Raw genomic sequence first — 11,610 nt, 5'->3', positions numbered from 1 at the left:
AAAAAAAAGAGTACACATTGACATATTGTGTGATTCCATACACATACACACACACACACACCCACAATATAACATATTTTATACGTACATATACATCACGTCTTGAAGTATGGAACTGTTTCATTCATGTGCTACCTAAAATCAAGTATGTGCAAAATACTACTCTGAAAAATCTTCCTAAGATCCAGTTTCCAAATCTGAACTCAGAAGTTGCACACAGTAGGTGCTCATTCAACCCCTGGGTGTAAGTGGGGGGAGGGGAGGTTGGGGTGCTGTGGGTTACCAGGAAAGCCTTCAATGGAGACTGGTGACCTCTGACTGTGAGGCCATTGGCAAGTCATTTCTCCTCCCAGAACCTCAGCGCCCTCCTTTTAAAATCATGGGTGGGATGAAGGATGTCCCCAAATTTGCAGGTGAATGGCCCATCCATCTTCCAGCACGGATTAGGGGAGGTTAAATGAGGATGGTGCCAACTGGGCTTGGCTCTCCAGCTCATGGCTGGGGTTCCCAGCCCCAGTTTTAGTCCAGCATTGATTGATGCTGGGCCTGAGGCTCGGGACGAGGTTGGGGTAGTTTCCCGGTCTGCGGCTGCATTTGCTTTATCAGGTCCTTGAGGCTCAAGTCTGCTGAGCAGTGGGGCCACTCAGCCCCACTAGGCAGGCTGATTTCATTTTCTTACATTTTCATTCGGTAGCCAACACACTTTCTAGGTCGGGAGACTGGCTTTGCTTCTCACCTGAGCACACTCCGGGCTTTTGGGTGCTCTGGGCCTTGGCTCATGGCTGATTTGTCGGGTGTAGGGGGCATGAATGAGCAGCCGCGATGGAGAGTGATGGAGTAGATGCTGGTCATTCTCTGGGCAGCAAATGGTTAAGCCTAGGAATTGTGATGGCGACACCTGTGCGCGCAGGACCCAAGGACAGGCACCAGCACTGCAAGTGCGGCATTCCTGCTGCCTTCCCACCTGCTCTGGTTCCCCTGGCCCTCCTCAGCTGAGAGGGAAAAATGAAGCCCTGGTGGTCGGTGCCTCTAATCAGGATGTGCTGCCTGGGGAAACTGAGGCAATGAATAAGGGACGAGGAGTCGGCTGTGTGAATTCAGCTCTGAGCCTCTATTTCCCTCTGGCCCACCTGAGAGGCTGTTCTCCTAAGGAGAGGGGGGCTTCAGGCAGACAAGGGCAGTGGCTTAAGCACGTAGGCTCTGGAATCAAACCACTTAGTTCAAGCCCTGGTTCCACCAGTTGGGCAATTTATCTAGCCTCTCTGTGCCTCAGTTTTGTCATCTGTAAAGTGGGGGTGATGAGTTGTGAGGAAATACATTCAGACCCCCTGGAACAGGACCCTGCATGTGGGGCGTACCCAAAACGGGTTAGTTATCCACACAGTATTTCTTTCTTTTTGCCTGTTCCCTAAATCTTCTACAACGGCCACGTGCAAATTTTTCAATTAAAACAATGTGTTTAAGTAAATCTGTTACTTTAAGTTAAAGGAAGTGATTACTCCTCCCATAACCTCCACCCTCCAATGGGACTGTTTTGGAGGGGAGGGTGTGGGGACAGTGCTCTGTGAGGGGTTACACTCCGGATATATTACCTCTCCCGTGCTGCGAGCAGCCCAGGCCTCAGGGCCTGTCCCAGGCGTCCCGCTGCGAGGGGGTACTTGAAAATCCTCACTCAGGACAGAGGCAGGGAAGCACGTGGGGGTCGATCCCAGCTGTGCTACAAGACCCTTCACCATTTGGAGCCTCAATATTTCCTCCCCCCAAAATGGGAACAATGAGAGTTAGATAAAATAGCATCGGTGGAAGCATCTCCCCAGTGCCTAGTGTATAGAATGGAGGGAGAGCTATTATCACACGTTACTGGTTTTTGAATCATTAATAATATACTCAGGCCCAAGATTTACCCACAGGAAACCCAAAGCCCTTCTCTGGTGTTGACCCTTCTGGTCCCTCACCCACACTCCTGTTTGTTCATCACTTGACAGTTTTCAAAGTATTTTCACCCAAAGTACTTTCGCCCATGCTGGAACAATATTTCCCAAGCCCTAGCCACTCCAGCCACTTTGTGATTTTTCCCAGATTTAAGCATCTCCTGTGCTATTATTTGCTCAATGCTTTTCTTTAAATCACCTCACATTTTTCTATTTGCTTCAAGAGCAAACTACATAAATAAAATACCTTGAAAATAAAACAAATGCATTAAATGTGTGCTGGCTAACATTGCCTGCCTAGAAAGCTAGCTCCAAGGCTTTTGTTAAAAAGGAGTTTAGCAAGCGTTAGAGAAACGCTGAACCCACACTTCCACCCATCTGAGACCTTCTTGAAACCATCAGAGGATGAAAAGAAAAATGAACACAGAATCGCTTATGCGTAGCACGACCCCATGGCGGTTAGGGCCATTTTGTGGAGTGTGACATCCCACCACTTGCTGTGGTGGTGGTGAGTCCACACCTGGGGAAACGCCATCCGAGCTTGCTGAACCTCACTGCAGCAATCTCAAGTAGATGTCGCAATCCTCATTGCACAGATAGAAAAACTGAGGCCCAGTAAGTAGAAGAATTTGTCCAGGATGATGTAGCCATGCCCAGACTTGAACTGGAGACCACGAAGTCTCTGTTTTTTGGGGTCCTTGACATAACCTAGAAGCATGGGGATCCTTGTCCGTGCTGGTCTCCCAGGGGGGCCTCCAGCAAAGCCCTCACTCCTCCCATACCCCCAGGTCTGCTCTTGGGAAAAGGGCAGGTTTGACAGAGCCAGAGCCAGAGGAGATGAAATCTGGAGCTGGGAGGAGTCCCCAGAATCCCAGGCAACCTTACCGTAGCCATCGGATTGGTGAGTTCTTTTCAAATGTTGTTGGTGACAGGCTGGCGTTAGTGAGAGCCCCGGGCCCCTCCACTTGCTGTACAGGAGCGCTGAGATCTGGGCCAGTTCGCTAGTCAAGATGAGGCCCTGAACTGTCTCCCTCCCCCAGCTGGACAGTGACACAAACCAGCCTCCCCAGGAACCTTCACATCAAAGGGGACTAACCAGGAGGCGGGTGGAGAAGAAGGAGATGGGGCCCCCTTGCTCCCTCTGCTTCCTTGCAAGGAGGCTGGGCAAGGGGCAATTTCCGATGGATACAGAGAGCAGTTCTCAGGAAGGAGGTGACGTTCCAGCCCCATCTCCCAGCACATGGCTCTCTCTAGGCAGTTCCCTCTGGGCTGCCGTCCTGAGCGCACGTGTCATATGCTACTAGCAGGACTGACAAGCTGTTCCCTGGACAGGCATGCCAGCCAGCAGTAAAGGGAGGCCGCGTGGTTAGGCCAGCCTTCCCTCCCTCACTGATTCGCTGATTCATTCATCAAACATCTGAGCACTTAACTCTGTGCCAGGCGCTGGGCACTGGGGACACGGTGGTCGACAAGAACAGCCTGCCTCTGAGGAGTTCATAGCCTAGTAAAAGTGATAGGCATAGATCTAAGAATTCCACAGGTGCAGGTGCAACTCATGAGGGCAGAGAGGGAAAGGGGCTACAGGGTGCTAGAAGAGGTATGGGGAGCACCTGACCTGCCCGGGGAAGGCTTTTACTGAGGAAGTGATTCTTAAGGTGAAAGCAAAAGGGTGTGTTAATGTGGTGGAGAGGGATGGCAGAGTGTTCTGAGTTGGGGGAACTGCATGTGCAAAGGTCCTGTGGCAGAAGAGAGTCTGCCCTGTATAAGAGCGTGGAGGAGGCCCAAGTGGCTGGAATGCAGAGGGATATGGGGACACACGGTGCTCAGTGACGCTGGCTATGCAGAGTCTTTACGGCCAGTTCAAGGGTTTGGTCTCCATCTTAAGAGTAATAGGGAGCTAGTCAAGGGTTTTAAACGGGGAAGGGGATAGGATCCAGTTTGCATTTTGGAAAAATCCTTCTGGCTGCCCTTAGAGAATACATGGAGGGGTCTCAATGGAATTGTGGGGAGCAAGACAGGAAGCGAAGGCAAGTCTTACAGGAGAGAGGTGGTCTGACTTAGGTAGTGAGAAGGGGTGATGGCAAGGGACAGATATAAGAGATCCTCAGAAAGTCAAGTGTCCCTGACTCCTTCGTGATTGGCCACCAGGAGCCAGGAGAGTCAGGGATAAAAAAGAAGAAAAATAACGACCCGGACACTAACATTGTGGTGTCGATTCTTCCACACAAACGGAGAGAAAACCAAGCCGGCATTGTTTGCTATATTCAAATCTGATTTTTTACTCACTCCCTTTTCTTTAACAAGCTTCATCTTGCTGACTGTCCGGCATCCCCCTGGAGAAACGTACTGTCATTTATTTCACCAGCCCCTGACCACCGGCTGTTTAGCTGTCTCTATTTTTGCTTTTGTAAACAATGCCACAATAAGCGCTGTGTGGCTAAATACTTGTACCCACGCTTCTATATTACACAGGCTTACAGCCTTCCTTAGGACAGGTTTCTAAAAGTGACCTGTCTTTGTTTTAGCTGCATTTTGCCAGTTTGCTCTGCAGGGATTTCTACCCTTTTGCCATCTAAGGATGCACATTGATGGAGGAAAATGTTCCAACACCTATAAGGTCAAAGCCGTTGTACCTTTAATATCTGTTGCCTGGAGAAAAAAAAAAACAACATGGTGACTGAGGGCTATTATGAATTCTACAGATCGTTTAAATGAATTCATGTCTCATCTGTTCTGTGGCTTCCATGCTTCCACTTGACGAAAGTGGTACCAGTCTGGGGGGAACATATGGATTTGAGAACCCCTTTGCTTTCCCCGTAGAAAAGACACACTCCCTAGAATCCCCTCCCGTAGAGACGCCTGGAGAAGTCATTCCCCACTCAGAGCCCCTGTAGGGAGGAGATGGGCTTCTGAGCTGGGGGATCTGGGGAAAGTGAGCAAGGGAAGATGTGGGATAAGGCCAGTCCTCTGGATGGGACGGGTGATGGCTAAAGGCAGGGGCTCTGCTCTGGGGACCCACCCTCTGGCCATTTCCTGAAGCGGGTCTGTCCCTTGACAGCAACACCAGCTACATAATTTACGGGGCCTGGTGCAAAATGAAAACGTGGGACTCCTTGTAAAATTATTAGTAATTTCAAGACACTGACAACAGAGCATTAAACCAAACACAAGGTCCTTCAAAGTACGAGGCCCTGTGTGACTGCACAAGACACACACCCAGGAAGATGGCCCTACTTGGCCAGTCTCTCCCTTCCAGAAAAGAGGTGTCAGGAGCATGCAGCAGCAGAGAGGGAGTGAGGGAGGCCGGCTCATGGGCAAGGCAGGTAAGAAAGGGCCAGGGGCCCGGCAGGCCCAGCCCAGCCTCGGCTTCGTGCTCTACAGCTGGGGACCCCCTGGGGCCTCACTGAGGCTGCCTGTCAGGCTGATGGAGTGGATGGCTGGGGTCGGGAGAGAAGCAGATCCGGCCAGAGGCCAGGCAGACAGGTGCTCACAAAACACCTCTACAGCCACAAGCCTTGCAGCAGAGCGTGGAGGCTGATTCAGAGCCATCCCGGAGGGAGGAGGAAGGAGGTGGTCAAAGTCACCCTCAGGGGAGAGGGGCGCGGATCTGAGGGCCAGGAGAAGAATGCTGAGATTAACAACGGTGTGAGCACCAGCAGCCCTTCCTGGCTCTCTGTGTGGCCCTCAGGGTCCCCACCTTGAACCTGGTGCCAGTGACACTCCACTGGACAGATGAGGAAACAGAGGCCCAGAGAGGTGCAGCAGCAGAAGCTGGAGGTCCCAACTTTTCACTCACCCTCTCTTCCCTGTCTGCTTCTAGCCCCACCCTGCAAGGGACAGATGGGGAAACAGAGGCCTGGAATGGTGGGGAACTGGCCACTAGTGGCACGGGGGTGGGGGAGGGAACCCAGGGGTCCCAACTCCCAGAGCAGGGCTTCCCCTCACAGCCATTGCCCCCACCCTTGGGGCCCTCACCTCCTGTTCCTCCTCTCTTCACCGAGCCTGTCTATTGGGTCTGGGGGCAGGGGCAAGTGTGTGTGTGTGTGTGTGTGTGTGTGTGTGTGTGTGTGTGTGTGTGTGTGTGTGTGTGTGTGCGCGCGCGCGCGTGTGTGTGTGTGTGTGTGTGTGTGTGTGTGTGTGTGTGTGTGTGTGCGCGCGCGCGCGCAGCGCGCTGCGCGCGCGCCCGGGACATGCAGGGGCTTCTCCTCTTCCCCAAATCCAGAGCCAAGGCCAACTCCATGGCCACATCACCTCTCCTGGTTGACCCTCAGATGGGTGTCCCTGGCACCTTGGTGACTGTTTTTGAATCAGCTGTGTGGTGGCCCTTCCAATCTATCCGGGTTTGATCGTCCATAAAAAAATTAATGGTCCCTGCAAACAAAGAAGCACAACAACAGAGGAAGGCTTTTTAGACAATCAATTAAAAGCCTAGGAGAGGGATTATCTCATTGAAATATCAATTTTTAATAGCACTGCATCTTTGAGTTTCCTCTCAAAAAACTTTGCACAGTCCATTTGCCTGCCCTGGTTTATAACTTCATCTCTTTGCTGCCTTTGACTGACCTGAGCCTCTGGGACTGGCCCTGGGGAGCCCAGAGCAGGGGCCCGGGAGGGAGCATGGGCAGTCATTCATTCATTTGTTCACCCATTCACTCATTCATTCATTCATCGAAGTTTAGTGAGCTCCTGCTATGTGGCAGGCATTGGTGTTGGGGGTACAAAAGTGACTAATAAGAACCAAATCCTAGGCCTTAGGGAACTCACAGGCTAGCAAGTCAGCACCAGCCAGGTGAGTAAATCGGTGATTACAGAAGGAGAAACCATCTGGAAAAATCGATGTCAAGGGACTGAGAAGGAGGTTAATGGACACAGGAGAGGGAATATCTATGTAGCTAGTGAAGCCAGGGGAGGATACGAAGGCAGAAGGAAGAGCATGCCTGGAGGTCCAGAGGCAGAAACGGACTTGGGGTTTTGGAGGAGTAGAAAGGAGGCCAGTGGGCTGGAATGGTAAGCGATGGGGAGAGAGTGGTAGATGAAGCTGTGCACAGAGACAACATCCAGACCTGCAAGGGCCCTGGAGGCCAGAGAAGAGGCATGAGTTACAGTTAAAGTACACCAGGAGCTGCTGGGGCAGTGGTCACCAGCATCCTTGCTAGAGAACAATGGCCCAGATTCACGAAGCTCCTGAGGGTCTCAACTTTGGTTTTCTCACTTGTAAGGTGGGATGATACCTGTGATCACCTCACTTGGCTGTCATGAGCATCCAAAGAAATAACAGAGGCAGACTGCCTGGCGTGGCTCCTCTTTTTTCTGACCCTACCCTTTCCCCCTTAGCTTGGCAGCTTCCTCAGTTTACCCTTTGGGGACTGGGCGATCAGATAAATTTTATCTGATAAGGGACTCCCACCAAATTCCCAAGAGATTTTGTTACACACCTAACTCCAGTTTATCAGCCAATGGGGCAGGTTGGTCAGAAGGGGGTGGTGGTCCAAGAACAGACAAAGATGCCTTTGTTCTCCCAGTGTTACCGCCTAAACCCCATTCCATCCTGGAATTAAGATACCTGGGCGACTGGGCAGGTGATCAGGTGGAGGTTTCTGAGATGGGACGGAGAGCAGGGACAGCTGAGTGTGGCAGGGCAGACAGGCAGAGGCAGATCCTGGACAGAGAACCCCACCCCAGTGTGGACAAGGGCACGTTTCCTGCCTGGACAACTGGTCTTCCACACAGATATGACGGGTGTCCTTGGACAAAGGTGGACAAACAACAATACCGCTGGGAGCTGAAGCCCATGCTGGGGGCTTGACAAACGTCCTTTCTAATCCCCACAGCACCCCGTGTTACATACGTGGAAACTGAGGCTCAGGTAGGTGATGCTTAGTTAGGGGTGTAGGTGAATCCACATCTCTTTGGCTGCTCTCTCTTGAGTTATTAGAATGGAGATCAAAGGAGTGAACGATTATGACCTTATTAAAATAAGCTGGAGATTCCTAACACATATTTGCTGGGTGCCCTTGCATAAGCCACTTTGCTCTCTGTACCTCAGTTTAACTCATCTAGGTAATGAGCATCCCGACTCGGACCTGCCTAAGTTAGAGCATCAAGTCAGGTGCTGGGTGAGAAAGAACCTTGAGTGATCTCAAGAGAAGAGGGCTTGGTGACAGCGGTTCACACCATTATTACCTTACTCCCCCTCCCCCTCTCCTTTCCCTGAACAGTCACAGAGCATCTGCTTTTTTTTTTTTTTTTTTTTTTTTTTTTTAGAGCATCTGCTTTGAACCAGGCTCAGACCTGGGCTGAGGGCTGTAGCGGAGAACACCTGGTCTTAGGAGTTGCCCGAATTCGAACCCTGGTTCTGTGATTTACTGGCTGGTTCCTTCCCTCTCTGGGCCTCGGTTTCCTCATCTTGCCATGGTCCACCTCCAGTGGCAGTGCATGGGCCTTGAATGATACTCCCCCTGCTTTCCTGGTGGTGGGGTTGGGGAGGGGATTCGGGTTCCCATAGGCGGGGCCCCTGCCTTCAGAGCTTGAAGTCCCGGTGCGAGCAGATGAGGAACGCCCCCGTCACTGTGGAGCTGCCATCCTGTCTGACCACGCCACTGGGACTCCAGCCGTGGGGCAGGCGTGGAGAGGATGCTGGGGAGGCCAGTGTGGGAGGGAGAGAGGGGCCTGTCTGGACTGCATCCTAGAGCAACAGGGACCTGAGACCAAGGCCGCTGGGGAACGTGCTTAAGGGCAAGTCTGAAACCCACCATGGGCCAAGATGTGGAGCGGGACTTTATCGGTCCAGCAGTGGGGAGCCATGGCTAGTCCTTGAGTCGGGGAGGGGGACCCAGGATACTCCTCTCTGATGTGGGGGAAGCCTGGGAAATGCGAAAGCCTGAGGAAGGCTTTATGTTTACACCTTTTCAGGGCCCCTTCCAGAGCAGGAGAGGGGGTCTGAGCACCATGGAGACCACCCCAGCGCAGCTGGGTCTGTGGGGCTGGAGGAGAACTGGGAGGCCTTCCAGGGAGCCCTTGATCCACTGGGAGGCACCCACCTGGGGCCTGGGAGGCAGCTGGCATCTTGCAACGCTGCAATTAGTAGGCAGAGGAGCTGGGTGGTGGTGGTGGGGGAGTGGGTTGAGAGCTGCAGCTGGTTCCTGGGTGCTGCCTCTGTCTCCAGCCCACCACCCACTGCCCCAGAGGGGTGCCCAGGGTGGCTGGTGGGCCCCCAGGCAGTCAGGGAGCTAGGGTCTTGGGAGAGAATGCAGACCATAAGGAAAGCCAGAAAAATAATACTAACAGTGAGGTTATACTATGCTTGGAGAATCCAGTTGCTACTGTCCCCATTTTATAGATAAGGAAATGAAAGCCCAGAGAGGGACAGGAGATTGCCAAAAGACACACAGCCAATCAGAAAGCAGCTGGATCTAGAAGCCAAGCTTGCCTGAAGGGCTGGGGCGTGGGGACTCACTCCTGGGCATAAATTTCCAGGCAGGGATCCCTAGGGGCTGGCTGGTAGGGGCAAAACAAACTTGGCTGGAGAGCAAGGGGAGGCCAAACCTTCAGAGGACAGACTCCAGGGGCCCCAGGCTCATGCTGCAGGGGGAGGAGGGCCGGGTGGGGCAGTGTCTGGCCCAGCAGGTTCTGCAGCTTGTCCGGGCACTCCAGGCCCGTGAGAAGAGGCCCTGGCACTGCTGCCCCTAGACTGTTGTGGCTTTCAGTGCCTGGGAGACTTCTCAGCTGACCAGCAGAAAGATATCTAGGATTGGTCCTGCAGGGATTGCAGTGAAGCTGGAGTCAGGGGTGGGGGGTGCTTCTGGCTTCAGCCTTCCACCATCTCATCCATCCATCCATCCATCCAGCCATCATTCTTCTCCTCCTTTAAAGATGCTCACTAGGCCTAGGGCACTGTGCTGGCTGCTGGAAGGATTCTCTGCCCTCCAGGAGCATCTGGTGGGGTGGGAGAAGCAGACAGGTACACAACCCACTAACACTCTAAGAATGAACCAAGTAGGCTGAGCTTTGAGGGGCTGGTGGGACTCTTGACAGGGAAGGGGCAATTCTGGGTGGGAGGAAGGGAGTTCAACATGGCTGGAGCTGCAGGGTCTGTTGAGTGCGGTGGGGCTGCCGAGGGCAGGGGCTGCACCATTCGGGGCCTTGCCTTGGAGGGCTGGGGGAAGGGGGGCGTAACCAGGAGTGGGGGCTCTGGCCTCAGACCGCCTGACCTGGAGTGCCAGGGTCACCACTAACCAGCTGTGTGGCCTTGGGATAGTTACTTGCTCCCTCCGAGCCTCTGCATCCTTGGTGTCAAGTGAGATGACCACGGGAGTGCCTGCCTCACAAGACTGTAAAGCACATGGCGTGGCTCAATACATGTTACCTGTTCTCGGCAGTCACCCCTGTGGTGACAAGAAGCCTGCAGGAGTTCTGATCCCGAGAATGACACGTATACTTGGCCTGGCCATACTTCACACCGACTTTGGCCAGTGCCGCCCCTCTCAGCCACTCAATTTCCTCACCTGTTCAAAGAAAGACTGGACTAGGCCAGAGGAAGGGCACTCACACGCCTCGGGGGCCAGGCGGTAATAGAGACGAGGAGGGTGCAGGTAAGGCTGCAGGGAGCGGCGGGGACTGTGGCTCAGCGGGTGGCCGCGCCCCCTTCCGGAGAGCACCTGCCTCTCAGCCCCGCGGCTGCAGCCCCGCAGGAGTGTGAGCCCAGCGTGGTCTGAGGTGCTGATTTCTCAAGAGAGGGAAACCCACATTTTTTTATGAGAAAACCTCCCATTATTAACATTAGCAATGCATTAAATATAGCTTTTAAAGCATCACGGGAGCCAAAGCTGATGCTCCTGTTGGCAGATGTTGCTCTCATGACCACCGGGACGGAAGGGCTGTGAGCAGGGAGGCAGCGAGAGTTCCAGGCCCAGAGAATCTTCCAGCCCTGTGTCTGCGGCTGTGCTTCCCTCCCAAGGCTTCTGGTCTCCCTTGTACACTGGAGGCGGAAGGCCAGACCCTCTCCTCTGTGATGCTTTCAGGAGCGGCCCCGCCCGCAGACAGGGGCTATAATGGGGCCCCTGCTCCACACTATCTCGCTGGAGGTGCCAGGGAGTCTGGGAGAGCCTGCTGTGCCGGACGCTCTGCTCTGTGTCTGGGAATGGCAGGTCTGCCTGGGGGCCCAGGGGCGGCTCTCAGGGCTGCTGTCAGTGAGCGCCTGGCTCCTGGCTCCTGGGGGTCAAAGGGCAGCACTTTCAGCCTCTTCTAGGGCCCGCTTCCTGTTCGGGAAAGAAAACAGAAAGAAGCCCCCCACCCCCCCGCCCCCGCCCGCCGGCAGGAAATGGTCCTCTTCCCGCAGCGCCTTTTCCCTTTTCTGCTGGCCCTGGCTTGTGAGGAAAGGCCCACGGGGGTGGGTGGCGGTGTGGATCCCGGTGGCTGGGTCTTGCCCACTCCCTCCTCTCCCCCTCAGAGCACAGGAGGGGACCTGGGCCTCTTTGCCATGACAGCAAACCCCACCTCTCCAGCATGGTTAGCAACAGGGGTTTGGCAACAGGGGACATGACATGTTTGGTGCCCATATTTATTACCCCCTGCTGGGCTCATGGGCCTGCCTCTCCCCTCCCCTCAGCCCCCAGGGCTTGTGGCATCCACTGGGTCCCAGCACCATGGCCCCAGGGGTCCCTCAGACTGGGCCACAACA

This window comes from Balaenoptera acutorostrata, chromosome 19, assembly GCF_949987535.1.
Source record: "Balaenoptera acutorostrata chromosome 19, mBalAcu1.1, whole genome shotgun sequence".
NCBI lineage: Eukaryota > Metazoa > Chordata > Mammalia > Artiodactyla > Balaenopteridae > Balaenoptera > Balaenoptera acutorostrata.
This window is presented reverse-complemented; position numbering follows the sequence as displayed.